The sequence below is a fragment of the Pogona vitticeps genome, chromosome 1, assembly GCF_051106095.1.
Source record: "Pogona vitticeps strain Pit_001003342236 chromosome 1, PviZW2.1, whole genome shotgun sequence".
Lineage (NCBI taxonomy): Eukaryota > Metazoa > Chordata > Lepidosauria > Squamata > Agamidae > Pogona > Pogona vitticeps.
In genome coordinates, this window is record NC_135783.1 from 138,852,448 (window position 1) to 138,869,279 (window position 16,832).

The window sequence follows — 16,832 nt, forward strand, 5'->3', positions numbered from 1 at the left end:
AATTCTGAAAGCTTTCTCTGAACAGTTAAAAAAAAAAAACACCACATAACACACAGATGTTCCTGATGTAGAGAATGTTCTGCCGAAAGCTTGCACAACGGTTTGTGCTTCTGCACCCATTTTTGTGCTTTTTTCCCTGATGGCCCAAGAAAGGTGTCCTCTTCGTATAATTAAACGTCAGCATGGCTATGCCTGCCTTTTTTTTTTTTTTTTGTGACCAGGCTTCTATAGATTATTTCAATATTCATAAAGCTTGTTTGTTTGGTTTTTTGTTTTGTTTTGTTTTTTGTTTTGCTATTTCAAGGGTTGCTGAAAGAGGGTGGTGCTGGTGATGGGGAATAGTCATCTTATCATCTATTTTACCAAAAGGGATGTTGGTTGATTCCCTTTCATCCTCTTTCCATAACTTACTGCATTTGCAAATATATGGGAACCACAGGACAGAGAGCCAAGGATCCAAGCAACCTGCAGCCAGATGGCCTGTATTGGGAGTAAATCACAAAGGTGTCCAGGGAGATTTGGCACAACTTCTTAGAACAGGGGTTCTCAACCCTGGGATCCCAAAGGTTCTTGGACTACAACTCCCAGAAGCCTTTGCCACTAGCTGTGCTGGCCAGGATTTCTGGAAGTGGTAGTCCAAGAACCTCTGGGAACCCACAGTTGGGAACCACTGGCTGAGAACTTTAGGACTAACTAAAAGTGAGAAATTGGCCAGCAGAGAACTGTTCTATTGCCACTGGGGCCAGTGATGAAAAAAAATCTCTCCTTTGGCGTTTTGAATGGAGCAATGGGAGACGTTCTTTTTAATGAAAGCACCGCTTGCCTCTTCCACATATTCCTCTCCCTATGGCCTTTTCTTGAGTTGGGAGCAAATGTAAGCAGTGGTTTGCAGGTTTATGTCATACTATAGAGGGGATGGTGGACAAAACAAGGACCAGCCCTTTGCTATTGTGGTTGAGGCCTGTTTCCCCATACCGGTTGATAGACTGATAACATGCATCTGACTCATTTTATTTAAATAAGTAAAAATGAACACCAGTGACATCGTTGCCTCAGAACTTTATATTTCTACCCTGCTCAAGGAAGAGCTCAAGGTGGTGAACAAAGGAAACCATATTTGACACCATTTTGGAACTTTTAATCAAAGGCTTTCTTAAATAGCCAGGTTTTAATATACGTATCCCCTAAAATAGTCCTGCTAGGAATGCATGAACCCGAGCTGGCAGAGCATTTGTCAAAGTAGGCAAAACCACTGAAAAGGCCCTAGACATGGGGGGTGAGGGGAGGGCAACTCTAATTCACCAGGGACTGGTTTTCTTTCTTATACACAGCCACTGCAATTTCACCAAAAAGGTGCGTTTCTGGTGGTGGTGCTTTTTGAAAACGGCAGAAATTAACTTCTGATTCTCCCCACATATGCACAGCTTTTTGGGTGAGAAGATGGCATCCTTTGATTTACAAGAGTAAACACACTTCCTGGGGGGGGGCAGTCCTTAGGCACCTTTCTCCCTTCTCTGCATGCAAACCTTATCGCCCCTCTAGTGGCAGTGGTGGGGGCAAAGTAAGGAGGCTTTAGGGGGCCACTAAAATGGGGGTAGGCCTTGAGTTCCCAGGTCCCAGATTTGTTCCTGATTGATTGATTGATTGATTCACCACCCCATTAGTGCCAGACACTATTCTGGGAGGTTAACAAATCATATAATCAAACCAACAACAATGATGCAAACAACTACAGTTTTTTAAAAAAATCATCAATAGAAATAAAACCAGAACCACCGTCATGCTTGGTGACAGATCTAAGGGACAGATCACATGTTAAGGCAAACATGTGTTTCCTCCTCCGATCCTCCTCTTCTGTTCCCCAGGCCGTGCAACTCTTTCAGCAGTAACTGCAAGAGACCTAAGCAAACAAAGCCCTACAATCTCCCAAATGGACAGCTGCAAAAGAAAAGTAAGCTAATTTGCCAACTCTGTATTGAGACAAGCTTGTATTCAAATTAATAGATAGTATTTTTCTCTTTAAGATATCCTGCTTCTAAATGCAGAATCAGTACTGTATCTTGCCTAATGAATCCCTTTGTGTTCAAAGATGCTACAGATATTCGTGCAGTGGCTTGCTTTTAAAAGATGAACTTCTGATGAGGACTGTTTAAATTGACCGTATGGGAAGAGTTTTGCATCCTAAAGATGTCTCTTCAAGCTGTTTGCTATAGACCAATAATTCCATGCTTATTTGAGCGACTGAACAATTTTTAAAAAATCAAACTGAGGACAATTTCTCTCCGATTTTTGCCCTTCTGCAGATGCAGTGTCCTCCTGTGTCCGCAGATAGTTCAGTTAAGATCCCAACCTGAGTTTGGTGTTCTTCTACCTCTTTCGGCTAGTTGCTCTGTTTGGTTTGTTCCTGCTATTGAAAAATCCCTCTGGTTCTTGCCACTTTCCCTGAAGTTCTCTCTCATGGTTTGCATTTCATCAGATCAGCTGTTTCTGAAAGTGCAACAAAGTTCCACTGATCAGACGTGCCTGTGGTCATGAGAGGCTTCATTGTTCCAAATAAAGAAGTTATTTGGTTATTCTCTCATTGATGGGTAAGTAGTGTTAATATCTGGAAGGCTCTGCAGTGTTAAGCACTCCTACCAACAGCAAGGCGGACAGGATACGGATAATCTCTCAACAGTCTGTGGTTTTACCAAGGTAAACATTCAAGCTTCAGATCTTGTTTCCTTTTTCTACTTTTATCATTAGGTAAGAAATTCCTCTTGAGAAAAGTGTTTTTGTTGCAGAAGCATCCAAATAGCAGAGTAGTATATGTCTTTGCAATAGCTTAGATCTTGATCGCTCTCCTGCTTATCACTGGCTAAAACTACTGTGATGTCATAGAAGGTTCATATCCACCAGTGAGTGAAGAAGCGATTGGGCATATAATGTTGGCACAATTACAGCTGGTCAGTATCCTGTTGTTGGTTCTGTCTGCACTACATGATTGATAACATTAAATGAGTCATTACCTATAAAGCCCTATATAGCTTGGGTCCAGGTTACCTGAAGGACCGTATCTCCTTATATGTGCCTTCTCGGTGATTAAGATCAGCAGAGGAGGCCCTCCTCTTGGTCCCATTGCCAGCAGAAGCACAGCTGATGGGGACCCAGGAGAGGGCCTTCTCGCTGTCAGCTCCCAGGCTACGAAACACTCTCTATTGGGAGATCAGGATGGCCCCTTCCCTTTTATCCTTTCAAAAAAAGCTAAAGACCCATCTCTTCAGGCAGGCTTTTAACAATTATAACTGAATCCCTGAACCCCATTTCAGCAGAAATTTTAATCTTTTTTATGTTTTCAAGTTTTAATCTTTTAATTGTATTTTAAATCATATATTGTTTATCTTTTAATATTTAACTTATTGTGTTTTTAAACTTAAAACATTCACACAACTTATTGTGTGAATTTTAATGTTGTGAGCCGCTTTGGGTCCCTCGTTCAGAGAAATGCAGCAGATAACAACAACAACAACAACATGTGTGTACAACTTGTGCACAATCATACAAAGTTTTGTAGATTCCCAAAAGGGGGTGGGGGAAATTATCTCTTTAATTAGCAGCAATCTGCCATGGCCAGTGCTGTCAATCCTGTTGCACAGGTGGAGTTATGCAACAGGATAGTGGCCAATGTATCTTTTGATGTGGTATGCATGGATCCTACAATAGGAAAACTGACAGAGTTAGCGGAATTACCAGGGTTCCCCCAGGAGGTGATAACCAGCAGAGCTTCCCAGAGTGAAGTGAAGACACAGGCAGCAAACAATCTTGATAGTAGAATATATATATTATACACAGGACATGTACAGTTATATACACAGCATAGTCTTTGTCCAGTCCCAGTTGTCTCACACGGCAATATCCTCAGAGTTACAGAGCTTAAATCAATGTCAGAGTCCAGTAAATAGTCAAGGTCAATATACCATGCAGTCAGTCCGGTTCACCAGAGTTCCTCTTCTCCCAAGCTCGTAGATACGGCTTCCACAGGATTCTCTAGCTCAGCTCCAAAACGACAACAGCACTCCACGACCATAGCAACACCAACAACAACCCACCCTGGTGTATGCTAGGTCTCCAGCTATATACCAGAGATAGCCAATCCTGGTATATTCATCGTGCTGGTACAATCTTACTCAGCTGTATTGACTCATACTTAGCTCTACTTTACAGCTCTGATCCTTACAGATACTTATATCTTGTTGCTAAACTGCATTTAACAATTTCCAGGTTTGTCCAAACCCTGTCAAAAACTAAGGGAGAGAAGGTGTAGAATGGTAACAGGCGTATGCCCCCCAGATGTTTTTGGACTGCATTCATCTTAAGTCCCACCCAACATTAACCAATAGTGAAGAACTACAGAGACTGCACTTCATCAGCATCTGGACAGCCATGTGTTCCCCATCCCTGGCTTAGAAACAAGGTGAAAGATGGGAAGAGAAGACGAGGACGTGTGGATGTCAGTCTATATCTGAGACCAAATCAGGCTCATTGCTGTGACAGCCCCCTCTCATGCTGGTTTTTAATCATGTCATATTTATGCTTCTCTGCTTGTTACATGGTTGTTAAAGGCACAGAAGCTCTGCTGAGAGAAAAAGAGGAACAACCTTATATTGTACTGTATTTTGTCATAAGCAGCGACTCTTTTAATCTCTGGAGTGAAGTTTAAAGTTGTAGGAACAATACATTGTCTTTCAAGAATCAGGATTACTATGTAGATTAAACTGACTTTACATCATTCAGAAAACCACAGAGAAGCTACATTTGAAGGCAGGTGGTATCTTCAGGTACTGGATGTTAGATGGCAAATACAACTGGAGAATCTTTGAAAACTGCATCCCTTTGTAATGAGATTGCAATTTTTTTTTATCCCATTAATTTGAGAATAATACTTTGAACCCATTAATAAATGCCTACGTGAATGATACTGTGATCATGTAAAACTCAATAGGTTATGTGTGTAGTTTTGCACTAATGTGAAGATGCATACTTCATGGGGTGGGAATACATTTTCACACAGATGTACAACTCCTCACTTAATCCCAATGAATCGTGCATAGTTAAGGAACAAATTGGTACATGGGTTCTTTTCAGCCCTCTTGCAATGCAAACGTACATGCCTCCACTCGTAAGTAAAAAATTGATCGCTTCATCATCTTACACACATGTAACTGTGCACAGAAGCACAACTTTTAGTTTACTGTTACCACCAAACCGTATGGCCGATCTGTAGGAGTCATAAGAACTTCATAAGAAGCGAAATGGAACTTTCGCAGAGTTCCCAGAAGGGGCTAGATTTTGGAGAATATTATTATTGGGTTAAATAATTTTTGACAATGTTTTAGGTCTTATCCCTTCTTTTATTGCTTGACTGCAGTACTGGAGTGGATGGGGGCCAACAGACTGAGGCTGAACCTGAACAAGACGGAGATCTTTCAGGTGTGTGCCTTGCCTGTCTGTGGATTGGGTGCCTCCCGCTCTTTTTTGGGGGGGGGGCTACTCTCTGCTGAAGATGTGGTGTCCAGCTTGGGCATACAGTGGGGTCTCTACTTAAGAACTTAATCCGTATTGGAAGCTGGTTCTCAAGTTGAAAAGTTCTTATGTTGAATCTGCATTTCCCATAGGAATGCATTAAAAACCATTTAATCCGTATCTGCTCTTTTCCGGCCATAGAAACTACAGTGGAACCTCTACTTAAGAACTTAATCCATTTTGGAATGGTGTTCTTAAGTTGAAACGTTCTTAAGTTGAAGCAAAACTTCCCATAGGAATGGACTGAAAACCAATTAATCCGTTCTGGCTGTTTTTTTGTTATGTAGAGGTGCGTTCGTACATTGAAGCATTAGTTCCCATAGGAACTAATGCAAAGCTGGTTAATACGTACTCTACCACTTGGGGGGAGAATTTTTTTTTAACCTAAGATGACCTTTAAAAAACAGCAGGAAAGGTTTTTTTTCCTGTTCTTATCTTGGATTTCTGTTCTCAAGTAGAAGCAAAATTTAGCAAATGGAGCTGTTCTTAAGTTGGATTGTTCTTAAGTAGAGACGTTCTTAAGTAGAGACCCCACTGTACTTCTGGACCCAGCACTATCAGTGGAGCCCCAGATAGTGCCTATGGGCCACTCCACCTATTTCCATCTGAGATGGATTGCCCAGCCATGTCCCTACCTTGACGCTGGATCCCTCACCACATTGGTCCACACACTGGTAGTCTCACAGACTACTGCAACACTCTCTACATGGGGCTACCTATGAGGCTGTCACGGAAACTTCAACAGGGCCCAGAACACAGCAGCCAGACTACTGAGTGGAGTGAATAAATATCAACATGTCACTCCAGTTCTGGCCACTTTACACTGGTGACCCATCCATTTCTGTGCCAGCTTCAAGGTGATGGTTTTAACCTATAAAGCTCTAAATGGCTTGAGACCGCACTACCTGGCAGAACACCTACTTCCAACAGGATCTGCTCATTCCATAAGAACATCCCAAGCAAGGATGCTAACCCTGAGAGAGGCCCGGTGGCAGAAGACGAGAAACTGGGCCTTCTCGGCAGTTGCTCCTCGGCTGTGGAACGAACTCCCCCCCTTGCAATTTGTTTGGCCCCTTTGCTGGTGATTTTTAAAAAAGTTACTGGAAAACTGGGTATTTAGTCAAGCATTCCAAAAAGTTTTACCTGTGGACTCAGGTGAGTTTAGTTAGCCTATTTGATCACGCCTGCCTTTTAAAATGTTTAAATGTTTCGAATGTTTTATGCAACTATAATTTTATGTTTAACAGTACTGTTTATTTGCATTTTATTACTTCTATTTTCTGCTCTGTTAAATTGTATTTTAATCATGTTTCTTATATGTATTGTAAACCTCCCAGAGTAGCCTTTGGCCAGATGGGCTGTAAAGAAATTCTTCTTCTTCTTCTTCTTCTTCTTCTTCTTCTTCTTCTTCTTCTTCTTCTTCTTCTTCTTCTTCTTCTTCTTCTTCTTCTTCTTCTTCTTCTTCTTCATCATCATCATCATCATCATCATCATCATCACTCCTTCCCTTTGCCCCACTTTGATAATTCTAAGGGCAGCATTTCAATTTCTGGTGCAATGTCTGTGATCAGAATCCACCATGACGTGACCTGATAAAATCATCTCATTGAACACGCTCCCGGGTGTATTGCTCAGGAGGCCATTTTTGTTGCATACCCACAAGTGAGAACTCCTGAAATTCTGGCTTGGAGTACAACACAAGAGCCATTGCCTCTGCTGGGGGGGCAGCAGCTGTTTCCCTGAACGAGGTTCATAAGTGCACCGCAGGCAGAAAACCAACAGACAAAGCACTTGCCAGCATGGAGGCAGAAGTCCAGAAGGGGCAATCCTGTGTCTTTGTCTAGTATTTACTGGAGTTATGCCCTGCATTTCTGTCTAAAATTCAGAGCTTGGCAATGTGCTTTTTAAATCAAAACTCCCAGAATCCCACAGCCAAACGCAGCTGCAGGATTCTGGGAGCCAGAGTTAGAAAACAAAGACTCTTGTGGCACCTTAAAACTTCCAACCTTTTTATTTGGCGGAGGCATTCACGTCAGTAACTCTTCCAGACTCTGCAAGAAGTGGGGCTTGTTGTGAAGTGAGGGGTGAGTTCTTGACCCTGTCTCACTTTCTGAATATCCCCAAAGCACAGGAAGACAGGGCTCCCATATCTGTAGCGGATGGATGGAAAAGGTGATGGTGTGATGCAAGATCACAAGAACAACTGCTTTTGCAATTCTACCTAACTATTTGATGGCACAGGAACCCAGTCCTCATTGATAGGTGGCTGTAAGAGTCAACTTTGAGGCAGGAAAAAAAATGCCTCACTCACTAGGCGTCATCTCTGTCACATCTTCCTCCTTTTGAATTAGTCCAAAAGTTCCAAGTGCTGAGCAAAATCAGGGCTCCTACCTCACTGTTTGGACCAACGCGGTGTAGATTCATCTAGCAGGACTCAGGCTATCCCCAGCCAGCTCACTCCTGCTTGCTTCCCTGTCAGAGCAGTAAGGTCAGGCTTGACCTCTGTTACTCTCCTGCTGCATGTGTGAATGCTTAGTCACTTGCCCATGTGTGTATGTGTGTGCTTCTATGCATACGCACATGTGACCCCTTTTGCCCATGGCTCCTTCTGTCACTCCTAGCACTCCTCCATTGCTGCTGTGACCTGTCCTCCACTACCCACAGCATTAAAGAAATGATGGGTGCAACTTACCCTTACAGGATATAGTAAAGCAGTGGTCCCCAACCTTGGGCCTCCAGATGTTCTTGGACTTCAACTCCCAGAAATTCCGGCCAGCAGAGGTAGTGGTGAAGGCTTCTGGGAGTTGTAGTCCAAGAACATCTGGAGGCCCAAGGTTGGGGACCACTGTATTAAAGTATTGGACAGCCAAGACAGTCACCTTGTGTCCCTTTATTGAGAGAAAAGCCGAGTATAAATAAAAGGAAGAGAGGGAGGAAGTTGTTCTTATGACATTTACTCTTCCACCCATGTAATGATGCTGTCTGATTCCCTCTTGCACATCTGATGCCCCCTAGTGGGAACTTGAAGCCTTCCAGATATTTTCAAGCTTCAACTTGCCTCACGTCTAGCTAGCTGAGCCAATGCTCAGGAATACTTGAAGGAGCCACAACTTCTCCACCTTCTTCTGTAATATGTTCCATCCAATGGCAACACAGCCACTTCCAAGAGGTAGGGCTCTGTCCACACCAAGAACGACATGACAAGATGGCCGCAACATGTTATGGTCTGGCTCAGAGGTAACAAGTTGAGAAACAAGCACTGTGCCCACAGTGGCTTCCAATCCTGTTGGTAAACTGAGATTAAGCCAGGATTCTCATGTTTAGATGTTACAGTGGGAAACAAATAATCATAGCGATCTAGCTGATGTAAACCAGAGATAGCCAACATTTTACAGTTATATAGTTACTGCTTTTCCTCTCAGTGAGCCATCTGGTAATATACCATATCAATTGAAATAACCCTCCAAACAGGACCTTTTTAACTAGAGCTTTTTAAAAAAAATGACAAAGTTTTAAAATGATGTTTTAAAAAATGTTCCGCTACCAGAAACTCCAGCTAGCATAGCAACTTGTCAGGTTTATTTATTGTTTGTTTTATATGCTGCCTTTCTTCTGATAAGGGGGCCCAAGGCGGTTCACAATATTAAAAAGAACAGAGTTAAAAACATAATGAATTAAACATTAAAAAAAAATTCAACTATATGCTAATTAAGATACAATTGAATAATTAAAAGCAAATGAACATTGAAAACTATCTGAGTTTAAGAAGGCCTTCAGGGATGCTAGTTGAGGATGGAAAATGTTAGTAGAGTTAGCTGAAAACTGATTTTTCTCCCCGAAGCTCTGCCTTTAAGGAGCCAAATAGGTAGTCATGGTCTATTTGTGGGAGCTATCTAGCAGTTACAGGTTTATCAGTTAATCAGTTAATAAAGCGAATTGCTGAGACAAGATATTACATGCCAAAATATCATTTGCAAGCAAGATCAAAATGAGAGGAGGTGCATAAAAATAAGAGACAGTGGTATGTATTTATGTTTTAGTACTGCGTTTTAAAACATTTTCATTTCTTGAGTGACTGGCATAAGAGGTAACGTAGGCTCTTCTGGCCAACAAAAGCTTAACAACAACCCGTGTGCTAGCCTTTAAAATGAAACCCATTGCTGGAATTTGCCCTTTTTGGATAAAGATCTAGCTAAGCTTGGGTATGTTTACCACTGCTATTGTCAACAGGGTATGAAAACAGAGAGGAGAAAAAAAAACCTTTGTTGCTCTAGGGAGGAGTTGTACTTCATTTGGAGAGCCCATACTCGCCTTGTGGAAGGTTCAGGGCTCAATACAGTGCAGCCCCCCCCCCCATTTAGAAGGAGCAAACAGCAGGTGATGTGCAAGCCCCCCAAAAGTTGCTGCCAGTTTTTTAAAACACTGAACTATGTGGATCAATTGCCTGACCTGATCTAAACCCACTTGCTCTGTGGATCCCCTGGTTTACATCAGCTAAACCTGTATTTCCTCATTTCCTCATTAGGATAATTGGCCATTTTGAAGCATTGCACTTGGAATCTACTTTGGCTGATGTGATTGAAGTTAACCGTAGGACAAGTATGGCACTGCCCTATCACAGGCTCAGGCTCTCTCAGGCTACCTGCTCATGCCTGCCTGCATCTTTTCCACTACTGTGCCTACGACTGCTTGCTTCCCTGCCTGTACAGTGTGAGCAAATGGGCCTCTGTGTGTGGACACCATGTATGCCTGAAAACCCTACTCCTACTCCTGTACCCACCATGAGCTGCTGTGCCTTCCCACCCACCCATTCCAATGAGCATCATGCTTCTAGGATCAAACCAATCTTTCAAATTAATGCTGACCAGCATGTCCTTATATACAGCTCAGCGTTCCTCTGAAACACTGATGGCTGTAGGAGAAGAGAATGGATTGCCCAAGAAAACTGCCTATGTACTTGGGTTCAACTGGGTCCAAGCTATCTCAAAGACAGCATCTCCCTTTTTGAGCCTGCCTGGGAATTAAGATCATCAGGAGAAGCCTTTCTCTTGGTCCCACCACCCTTATAGGTGTGCTTGTCAGGGACACAGAAGAAGGCCTTCTCTCTTGCTGCTCCTCCCAGACTCTGGAACTCCCTCCCACTGGAGGCCAGGCTGCCTGCCTCCCCCATCTTAGCTGTCCTTCTGCAAGCAGGCAAATAGTTTTCTCTTCAAGCAGGGTTTCCCTTTGTGACTGGTGGCCTGAGGTTTTTTTAAACGAATTGTTGTGCTCTGTTGCTTTTAAATGTGTTTTTAGTATTGACTTTATTTGTTGTTTTAAATAGAATACTTATTTAAATCCTTTTAAAATATCGATATACCATTTTAGCTTTTAAATATTGTCTTTTAATTGCTCTAAGCCACCCTGGGTCCTTTTAAGGAGAAAGGCAGGGTAAAAATATTTTAAATAAATAATTTCATCACTAAAGCTCTAGAATATTCCAGAAACCTCTGGGCAACTGCGGAACAAAACCTACCGTGTGCATTCACAGAGACCACATAGAAGAAGAACAGCCTTTCTTTTTCTGTGGCTGCATGGATGCCTGTCTGAGGAAAAGAAAGGGCAACAAGACATCAGGAACCTCGCCTATTGCTCTTCAGGACATCGATGGTAACCATCAGAGATACCCCCAATCATTTATGGGACACAGAAATAAACAAATGTTTCACACTGATCTACTAAAGCTGCCCTGGCAACAATAAAACCATCAATAGTCCATAAATGACTTTAAAGGGTCTGAAGGTACTTTCATTGCTGCAATAAGTGTGAGGCTGTTTCCTTTGCTGTTAAACAGGGTTTATGGCAAAGCTTTGAAGAACTTTCCAGAGCTTATCGCCGCAGCTCTATCTGCTGCATGTAAAACGAGAACAAATAGGGGAATAACTTTCAAGTTCTGGCCCTCGGTTCCAAAGGGAGTCGGGCCAAGCCAAGAGCTTTAAGCAAGAAAAGCTTGAGGAGTTTCAAGGGCTCAACATCTGTTTACACTCTTTGGAAGCATTGCTCTCTCTTTGGGCAAAAGCTTGCACCGTGGTGCTGAACACATTTACTTGGAAGTAGGGTCAGGTACTATTGATTTCAAGGGGAATTTCTTGCCCAGGAGGCTTGCTTGGGAGAACTACAGCCTTAAGAAGCGTTTCATTACTAAGACTGGCCCTACTTTTAGTCAGACTGAGGCGGCTGCCTGAGGCAGCAGGTGTTAGGTGTTGTGAAAGGGTGGCATAATACTAGCTGTTGAATGTATTCTTGAAGGCTTTCACAGCCAGGATCCGATGGTTGTTGTAGGTTTTTAAGGCTGTTTGGCCGTGTCCTGGAATTCACTCCAGAACACAGCTAAACAGCCCGAAAAACCTACAACAACCATTAGCTGTTGACTTTGTTGTTAGTATTATTTGTGTATTTTTACTATGAGGGATGAAGGGGTTGTGAGGGAGGGTTTGCCTCATATGCCAAGCTAAGCACCAGGCTTTGGGTACCCTGTGCCGGGGGGGGGGCATCCTTTGTTACCCCAGCTTAAGAAATAAAATGTCTTGAACCATCCTGTTAATTTCTACACAAAGCTTATGGGTAAAGACTACCCAGATGTCACAATACCTACCTAATGTGTCAGAGCAGTTCCTAATATGTGCATGTGTGTGCGTGGTGGGGAGTTGTTATGCACAATGAAGTAACCATTGAGCCCTTCCAAGTGACAGGTATGGAGGGACCACAGCCACCCTAAATGCTTCCTCATGTGAAAACACACCCGGATTCCGTGTAAGTCAGAAAAGAAAACAAATTCAATGTTGGGTTTTCAATGAGTTTCCACAGTAGAGGCAATACCTGAACCCAGGATGCTCATGAAAAATACCTCACTGTGTGGTACTAAACATTCGGAGCTAGGAATCCTTTCAGGGTTAATCTTCCTCCTTTCAGCTTATATTGGAAAATGAATTTCAGACGCAGGAAATGAAAGCCTTCCCATTAAACATAAAGCAGATTCCAGCCGAAAGTTGAAGGAGCCATGCTTCAAAAAGCCACTTCTCCACCCCAATGTCTCTTTCGATTGATACCATTTGGAACTATTTGAGCGAGGGCTGAGGCGAATGAAGGCAGGTTTATATGTCTGGTTATAATTCTGTTTGCAACTGTTCTGACCCCTCCCTCTGAACCACCTTCAGTGTGTATCTCTCTCTCTCTCTCTGATTAAATATTGCGCAGCACGATCGTCCTATAAAGGGGGGGGGGGTGAGGCATGGGAACGGAACCAATTTTCTTCTTAGAGCCAAGGCAAGACACAGAGCAGCTGATTGAGAGCAGCAACTTGGCTACAAAAGGCAAAAACGGCAAAACATAGTTGAAACGCATCGGGAAATATTGCAACAATTATTTGAAGTCAATATATGCATTAATCGCTTATCAAATGCATCCAACTAGCAATTTTCCCTCATAAACTGTTCCTGAAATTTCTGCAAGGATCGTTAACCTCAGTACCTTCTCTGGCCTGTTAGTCTCTGTTCCGTTTGGCACTTGTGTGCTTTCTCCTGTGAAATTTTAAGATTACGTGCCCCACTTTATACAAGTATAAACTTTGCTGCTCTTGATCAGTCCGCATCTTCACTGCTTCTCCACTGCAAGACCTTTAAGAATACAGTATTATTGTAAATGTGCACTGAATTTGATTTACTAAATTTAGCCTTGTAATTTATTCCATGTCTGGACCTCCAAATCATCTTTACTTTTGGTCACAATGCAACAAAATGACTGGGCATGTCTGTGAGACATGTAATTTTAGAAGGTCACAATTTATTCAGAAAATTAAATACAGAGGGAGAGAGAACATGTACACCTATACACAAAAATGACACAAATATTAGGTCTCTTCCAGGACACATAAGGCCAAAGCAAAACGAAACGAAATGAAATTGGTGCTCTAGCGCATTTATGGAGAGATGCTTTCCTACAATGTCTACATTTATGAATGAGGTAGTGGTAAATTCTAAAGTGTGGTTCCTTTTCTGGTGATGCAGAAGTTTCATTCAATCAATACTTCAGATATTAGGTTAGAACAGTGGTTCCCAACCTTGGGTAACCCAGGTGTTCTTGCACGGCAACTCCCAGAAACCTCGGCCAGCATAGCTGGTGGTGTAGGCTTCTGGGAGTTGCAGCCCAAGAATATCTGGATTATCCAAGGTTGGGAACCACTGAGTTAAAAGTTACAGGACTCTGGTGCACATTTAATATATTTGGAAAATGTTAGAGACAAGATGATATCCAGTGTTGCTAAAGTAGACCTTGGCTCATGTGATAGGATTTCTTGCCTCACCTCCTGCATTGTCCCAGCTAATTTTTCTCCTGGGCTCTCTGGACAAGGGGTACTCACCCCGTGTTGGAAACTGGCAATCAAAGGGAAACACAATCATGTATGATATGAAAGACAGAGTTATGACAATGGAAGTCCATTGTGGAAAAGGTACACTGGGGTGGGGAACCTGTGGCTTTCCAGATGTCACTGGTCTCCAACTCTCATCCAGCATGGCCAGTGAACAGAGGTGATGGGAGTTGGAGGCCAGTAACGCCTGGAAACCCACCAGTTCCCCACTTCCGGTGTGCCACTACTATTAAGTTCTTTATGAAATCGTTATCCTGCATAGCCTGATGATTTATCAAGCATATGAATGTTCAAAGTCAGTTCTTTGCAATCAGGACACAGATGGCTTTTACAGACCCATTGTGTGCCATGGTGGGAAGCTGGAGTGCATGGAATGAGTTCTTCTAGTCACAGACGAGTTTTGACAATCGTACCTGGAGAATGGTTGTTGTGGGTTTTTTTGGGCTCTTTGGCCGTGTTCTGAAGGTTGTTCTTCCTGACGTTTCGCCAGTCTCTGTGGCCGGCATCTTCAGAGGACAGCACTCTGAAGACTGGCGAAACGTTAGGAAGAACAACCTTCAGAACATGGCCAAAGAGCCCAAAAAACCCACAACAACCATTAGATCCCGGCCGTGAAAGCCTTCGAGAATACAGTACCTGGAGAACTTTGTGTTTAAGGAATGCTTTCTGTGTTTGACAAAGGGAAGGGGAGAGACACAAAATCAGTTCTTCAAGTGACTAGGAGACTAAATATTTCCCTTCTAATTCATAAAGAAAACTTGATGTGTGGGCAGAAGAAACACACTGTACACAGCAGGTGTCTGGAAGTAAAACCAAGTTCACGTACATTCATTAAAGTCTTGACTCCATTCAAATCAGGAAGAAATCAATGATGAAGGAGGAGTTGTACTGAAGCCAGATCTGATTGCCCGTTAGCATTTGGACTGAATCATGCTTTTTAAAAAAAAGAATACATACACATAACCAAAATGGAAAAAAACACCAAGTCAAATAAATATCCACCCCAGATGAAAGGCAAACATGTACAGAAGTCAACACCACCACCAACAGCCTACGCACGTGATGTTCTTGCAATCTGCACAGTTCAACACAAAGCCCTCACACAGACTGTGGCACCTGTCAAGTCTCTCACCACCAAGGCCAGACTTTCTGCCTGTACTAGATAAACAAACAAAAAAGTGTGCACATGTTCACCAAGAGTTCCAGCTCTGAGGACAAAACACAACTTTGTGGTCCTTAACTTCCTTCTCGTTGGCCAAGTTGAAGCAACAGCTTCTCTCTTTCAGAGAGCAAGGCTTAACACTCTAGCCTGGGTGCTAATAATCTGGATTATTGTAATGTTTTCTATATGGGACTGCCCCTAGATGACTGTTTGGAAACTACAACTGGTTCGGCATGCTGCAACCAGACTCATCCAGGATGTTATCTATAAGGAATCGATTACACCATCTGTTTTGCTTGAGCTGCACTAGTTGCTAATTTGTTTTTTCTGATTAATTTCAAGGTGCTGGTACTTTAAAAGGCCTGGGAAACCCAAGGGAGCCCCTCCCCTTTTCTGCTTAATATGGGGTACTGAGAATCATTTGACAGCATCTTCATCCAGTCCAATGGCTCCCAACCTTGTGTCACCCAGATGTTCTGGGATTGCAGTTTCCAGAAGCTTTCACCATCAGCTGCGCTGGCAAGGGGTTTCTGGGAGTTGTAATGCAAGAAGTCCTGGGTAAACCAAGGTTGGGAGCCACCCCATAGGAGACTACTGTCTTTTTGTTTTTCTTTACTGTTGTGCTCCACCCAAACAAGATGGCAAGAGACACTCTCCCCTCCCATGCAGTTCCTTAACAGGATTTGAGGCAATCCAATGCTATGCATGTCTTGTAGTTGTTCAGTGCTGTCAAGCTGGAACCGACTTACAGTGACCCTAATAGGACTCTCATGGTGAGGTATCTTTAAGGAGTGGTCTTACCAGTTCCACGCACACATACCCAGTGAGTTTCCATGGCTCAGCCATTCAAACCCAGGCCTCCTGAGTCCTAGTCTGTCACTCTGTCCACCATACCACACTGGGTATCCAGTACACTGCATGTCTCCTTCAAAGTAAATCCTAGATTTCAATGCAATTTGCTCCCGAGTAAGTGTTCAGGCGGGACCATAATTACAGGCCTTTCTTATGTAGACATTCTCAGTGCCCTTGATACAGTTGGAGTTTTTTTCAAATCTTGTGTGCTGCCTTCAGTAGGTTAGGGCTAAGAGGGGCCTTTCTGGGCTGGGGCGACTGTCACTCAACCTAGGAGTAACCAATGGTCGCTTCCCTGTCTCTGAATTCAAAAACAGCCCTGCCTCCCTGCTCAGTATCTTTGCTCAGTATCGTTTTCCTTCTCTAGCATCTGTTGAATCTATTGCCGAAAGCAGTCATGTTTGTGGGTTTGCTGTTCAATCTCTTCAACAGTAATGAAATCTTTTATTTTTTTCCCCCATCCACCTCATGACTCTAGAGTGAGTGATTGGGGGCTGTTAAGTGCTGGCTGAGGGGTGGCCTACTCTGGGGAACCCGACGCTATTGTGCTCCGTGATTCCCGGCCCTTTTTACAGGGCATCCAAGGGAATCCAACCCACCCTTCAGAACTCTGCAACAGTTCCGACACCCCTCCTTTGAGTCACGTTCCATTGTTGTCCTTTTTTTTCCCCCACGTTCCGTTTCGGGCTCCCTTTCCCTTCGAGGAGGGCTTCAGATTAAAACCGGCTTCTAAATACGAAGCGAAGGAGGAGGTCAGCCTTTCGCCCGAGGGAAGGGGCGACGGGTGCCCGAGCTGTCCCCCCACCCTGCCCGAGGGCGCGCGCTCAGGCCCCCCCTTCCGCCCGGCCC

General features: G+C 43.3%; 1 long non-coding RNA gene across 1 annotated transcript in view; it reads left to right on the forward strand.

Annotated features, from left to right (window-relative positions):
* The window catches only part of LOC144587502 (uncharacterized), a 34,911-nt gene extending 19,992 nt beyond the window's left edge, over positions 1 to 14,919 (forward strand). The window contains exons 2-3 of the long non-coding RNA XR_013542660.1: positions 1,866 to 1,951; positions 2,477 to 14,919. This is a non-coding gene — a long non-coding RNA (uncharacterized LOC144587502). The remainder of the gene's footprint in view (positions 1 to 1,865; positions 1,952 to 2,476) is intronic.
* The last annotated feature ends 1,913 nt before the right edge of the window (positions 14,920 to 16,832 follow it).